Source organism: Lagenorhynchus albirostris, chromosome 9 (genome assembly GCF_949774975.1).
Source record: "Lagenorhynchus albirostris chromosome 9, mLagAlb1.1, whole genome shotgun sequence".
NCBI classification, from domain to species: domain Eukaryota; kingdom Metazoa; phylum Chordata; class Mammalia; order Artiodactyla; family Delphinidae; genus Lagenorhynchus; species Lagenorhynchus albirostris.
The window spans coordinates 50,003,198-50,009,197 of NC_083103.1; positions in this window are offsets into that span (position 1 = coordinate 50,003,198).

The following is a 6,000-nucleotide window of genomic DNA, read 5'->3' on the forward strand; positions in this document are numbered from 1 at the left end:
AACCCCCCTAGGTCTCATTGATAACATTTTAAAAGATCTTCAATTCAGGAAGACTTCCTTTTGGTCTGCTCAGAAAGCAAGGATTTATATCAGGTTCTAGTTACCCTACCTGGGCCCCGAGCTTCTAGCTCTTGGATTGGGGCACAGAGGACTCCAGTTTCATTTAATTTGTAATTAGGTTAGTAGAGATATTGGAGTGGGGTTTAGGAGGAGGCGGAAAGTGAAGGATCAATGCAGTTGCTGGGGTCATCTACTGATGGAGTAGAGTTGGAGACCATTCTATAGGTTTCTAAAGAAAAAACTTTTCCTGAAAAACAACAACACACACACTCATTTTTAAACAAATAATTAAATATATGGTTGATAATGAAAGCTGGATTTTTCACTGTTAGAGAAAGAAGTTATAAGTAAGGAAAGAGAGAAAGCTAAAATGAACCTTGTGGCATTGGATTGGAATTAGGGGTATCAGTATAAACTCATGGTTTTAAAATATATGCAAAATAAAATAAAATAAAACAAAATATATACAGATAGGGAATTCCCTGGCGGTCCAGTGGTTAGGACTCTGCGCTTTCACTGCTGAGAGTGCAGGTTCAGTCCCTGGTCAGGGAACTAAGATCCTGCTAGCTGCATGGCTCGGCCAAAAATAAAAAATTAATAAATAAATAGATAAAACATATACAGATACATCAATACAGAAATATAGATATGTAAGTATGTATGGTTTAGTATAGCCCATATATTCCCTCTCTGTGTCTCCTGAGAAGGTCTAGAAGCAATGACACCTTAAACACTGAATACACCATATCACCCAGATCTAAACACTATCCTCCAATAAAAGGAACCAGTTCTCTTTGGAGAAATGGTTATTTTCAGAACTGAGGTAGGGAAAATACAAGATGACCCAGGACTATCTTGTGGGCCAGAAAGTAAGGAAAGAAAAACCAGATACAGGCTTGTCAAAAGAACACAGGAGTCAATGTGAAGGTCCACCCAGGTACTATCTCTTTGATAAATCAATGTCAAATGATAAGTAATATAATCACAGGAGTGATAGTTTATCATATTCATAGGTTCTTCTTTCTCTCAATGTGTGCACAAGGCATGTACACCCAGAGGTGGGAATCTTAGAGGTCACCTTAGAATTCTGACTACTGTGGTACTCTTCAAAAGTGTCAAGGTCATGGGACTTCCCTGGTGATCTAGTGGTTAAGACTCTGTGCTTCCACTGCAGGGGGCACGAGTTAGATCCCTGGTTGGGGAACTAAGATCCCACATGCCACACGGCACAGCCAAAAAAAAAAAAAAAAAAAAAAAGTCAAGGTCACGAAAGATAAGGAAAGACTGAGGAGCTGCTACAGACTGGAAGAGATGAAAGGAAATGAAAACTAAATACCTTGTGTGATCATGGATAGGATCTGGGGACAAAAAAAGGACATTAGTGGGAATACTGGTGAATTTCAAGTAAATTCTATAGTTAGTAATATTGTACAAATGTTGATTTCCTGTTCTTGATCACTATACTGTGGTTATTTAAGATGTTAACATTGAGAAAGTGAGGTGGGGGATATAAAGAAACTCTTTGTACTATTTTTGCAACCTTTCTGTAAGTCTAAAATTAATTCAAAATAAAATGTTTTTAAGGGAAATGTACTTTAGTCTATTTTCTCCCTCAAATCAGTTGGTAGTTGGGATAGGCAGGGGAAATAAAGAAGAAACTGACATGTATTAAGGGTCTGCTATTCATTTATTAGTCCTTTCAACAAAGTATTTGTTGAGCACCTAATATATGCTGGATACCATGTTAAGTGATTTATTAGAGTCAACTCCTTGAGGATAGGGTCCATGTCTTACTCATTTATGTATCCCAAGCACTTTGCACAGTGGCTGGCACAGAGAAGGCATGTATGTTCTTATTTAATTCTGACAATAACTATGAGGTAGGATTTTGCCCCCATTTTTCAGATGGAGAAACAGGTTCAGTGACTTGTCCATGTCATAAACTAGTGAGTAATGGCTCTAGGATGCCAGCCCAGGTCTGTGTGATTCCAAAGCCTCCTTCCACCACATCATGCTGCTCTCCATCTTGGATAGGCATCATTCAGTTCAAAGAGCATTCAATGGTATGAATTCAAATACAAAATTTACATGATTTTTTTGAAGGTAAAATATGTGAGTTCTCAAAGAATCTTCATGCTTGCATGGAAGATGATGGCTAGAGCCCCAGATCCTTTCATGGCATTCCAGTGGAAACCTTTGAAAACAACTTTTTTCTACAAGTTATATGGTCAGTTAATAGAAGCAAAAGATATAATTTTAAAATAAGGTATTCTTCCAAATATCAAGAGTGGCTGATAAGTAGTTCATTTTGGTTAGCCTTCATTACTCAAAGATATTTTAAAGTATATTTAGCACCATACCTAGAGGTTAATGAATAGGGTCTGGAAACAGAATTCACTTCCTGCGGATCCTGCTGGATACTATCATACCCCTACCTCAGTGCCCACTCTCCCACAGCTCTTTGGAATAAGTGATATGAATGGATTTTTTAGTAATAATAGAAGCTAAGTTTTATTAACTATTTACTATGTTCCAGACACTGTGCTAAGTAACCTACCTGCATCTATTATTTATATAAATACTCAGATACGTTTCTCCTAGGTTTTGCTGAATATGTTTTTTTCATGTGATCTCTCTAGTCAATGAAGGTACAATACCCCAACGATAACAAGTAAACTACATCTGAGAAATCTTGGAGAAACTTACCTAAGCATCTTACAAAAACAGAAGAAGTTAATAGGTACTGAATGCTGAGATTTATTCTGAGTCAGTCAGTGCTAATAAACACTTTATATAAGCAAACTCTCTTAATTGCCTGCATTAACCCTATGAGTTAGATAATATTAATATTCCCAGATTTGCCCGACTCAGAGTCCAAACTCTTAGCCATTACACCATTCTGAGGAAGGAAATGTGTGAGCGTGTTTGTGTGTGTGTTTTCTATCTATGTTTGTAGGGGTGTGTGTGAAAAATATTCTGCATTATTTTTTCTCAAATACAATACATTGCCCACTTTCCTGTATTAACAAATAGCAGATAGTGAATATAATTTAACCTTTTCCTGATCAAGGTTATTGCTATAACAACAGATTTTTTTTGTACCGTGTTGTAAATGTAGAAATCTTGAGCATTAACCCAAACCACGCATGGAAAATATTTTGCAGAATAAATCTCTCGTATCACCTCCTTTACTTCTCATCTGCCTCTTTACCATAGAATCAGAGTGTAGTATGTGGCCTCTGGGCAGAGTAACATGGCTACTTTTTACACTAAAGATGAGAATTTTGTTTATGAAAACCTGAAGATGAATTATTTAGTAAATGGTGTTGGGACAACTGGGGAGCCAATTGGAAAAAAATTGGATTACTATCTTACCTCTTCCACCAAAATAAATGCCTACTGAATCAAAATGTTGAAATGTGAAAAAAGAAACCATAAAAATGTTAGAAAAAGCATAAAGTATTTTTTTGAAATGAATTTGAAGTAGAGAAACTTTCTAAGCATGACACAAAACTCAGAACCCACAATAGAAAAGACTGATACATTTGACTCTGTAAAATGCAATCCTGATGGAAAAATACCATAAACAGTGAAAAATATAAATGACAGTCTGGGAAAAATATATTTGCACCACAGTGATGAAGGGCTAAGTAATACAAAGAACGCCTACAAGAGATAAATAAATGGACAGGGTCAATGCTTGTGCTAGCTTATACCACTCCTTGTGCAAAGTGAAGGCAGGGTCTTCCTGGGGGTGAATTATGGAAAGGGGTTCAGTGAGCAGTGTGCTGCCAGGTTTCTGCTTCCATTAGTCCTGTTGGCTTAGGCTTTTGAGCAGCACATGAACTGCACATCCAACCATGGCAGCCTGGAACAAAGGACTTGACTGAAGAGTTCACAAGAAGAAAAAATTATATTTAAACATATGAGAATATAATCAATACCTGTGATAAGAAACATACAAATCAAAACTATAATGATCCACATCCTGTACTATATACAAAAATGATCTCAAAATGGGTTAAGGTAAAACCTAAACTCTAAAACCTCTAGAAGAAAACAGAGAGAAAATCTTTGTGACTTTGAGTAAGGCAAAGATTTCTTAGATAAAACACAAAAAACATTCATTTGCAAAAAAGAGATAAATTAGATTTCATCAAAATTGAGAAACTTTGCTCCTCAAAAGCCACTGTTGAGAGAATGAACAGACAAGCCACAAAAGGGGAGAAAATATTTGAAAATCATATATCAAAGACTGGTACCAGAATATAAAAAGAACTCTCAAGACTCCATAATAAGAAAACAACCCGATTTTAAAATGAAATATTTGAACAGACACTTCATCAGAGTGAAATGAAAAGACCCTCAACATCATTACTCATTAGGAAAATGAAAATTAAAATCACAATGAATTACCATTACACATCTATTAGAATGTCTAAAATTAAAAAGGCTGACCCCCAAATATGGTGAGAATATGGAGCAACCACACACTCATTCACTGCTGATAGGAACACAAGATGGTACAATCACTTTAGAAAACAGTTTGGCAGTTTCTTTAAAAGTTAAACATACACCTACCGTGTGATCCAGCCATTCCACTTCCAGGTATTTACCTAAGAGAAACAGAAACATATGGCTTCTAAGTGACTGTCTTATTTGTGATAGTTACAAACTGGAAACAATCTAAATGTCTATCAACACAAGAATGGATAAACAAATTGTGGTGTGTCCATACAACCTAGTACTACTCACTGATAAAAAGGAATGAACTACTGATAGACGCAATGACATGGATGAATTTCAAAATAATTATGCTGAGTGAAAGTAAGATTAAAAAAAAAGACTGCATACTGTATTACCCTATTTATATAAGATTCTAGAAAATAAAAACTATAGTAACACAAAGCACACCAGTGGTTGCATGGGGGAGTGGTGAGGAAGGCTGGTAGGAGGGAGGGATTGCAAAGGAGCACAAGGAAACCTTTGAGGGTGATGGATAGGTTTATTATCTTGATTGTGGTGATGGTTTCACATGGGTAAACAGGTCAAAATTGACTAAATTTACGTTTTAAACATGTGCAGTTTACTGTATGTCAATTATACTCCAGTAAGGCATTTTTTAAAACTGTAATGAGATATGAGTCACCTATCAGATCGGCAAATATATTTTTAATATATTTTACAGTATATATATATATATATATATACACACACACACTTAAGTTATATATTAAGTTTTATATATATAACTATATATATATTATGTATAACTGTGGCAAGTTTGTGAAGAAAAAGACACTCATATTGTTGGTGGGAGTGTAAATGTGTACAGTCTCAATGGAGGGCTGACAACATCTCAATATTGGAATTTAAAATATAGATATACTTGCACATATGTAAGATGAGGCCTGTTGTTTGGGGATATTTGTAATAGCAAGAGATTGGTAACAGCCTGAATATCCATAATAGGAGGTTTAGTAAATATGTTAGTACAGCTAAAAATATTATTATTTTAATATTAATATATAAATAATAAAGTATAAATAATAATAAGATATAAATAATATTATCTCTTTTAATATGAAAACTCTGAGGTATTTTAAGTGGAAAAAACCAAGGCACAGAACACTTGTATACAATCATTGGTGTTATTTAGAAAAAAATACATTTATATGATTATACACTTAGGATATCTCTGGAAGGATAATAAAAATAGTTGCCCTTGGGGTAGACAAAATGGGACGGGGGGATCAGGGAAAGAAGTAGGGAGGGAGGAAGAGTTTACTTTCCACGTATACACTTTGAATTTTGTAGCATGGACATATATTGCTTATTCAATTAAATAAATCTATTATTTCTATACCAATATTCACTTTAAATTAATTTATGGCATCAGTGAGAGTGTTCTTTATCTCAGACTATTGCATTCTTTTTTCT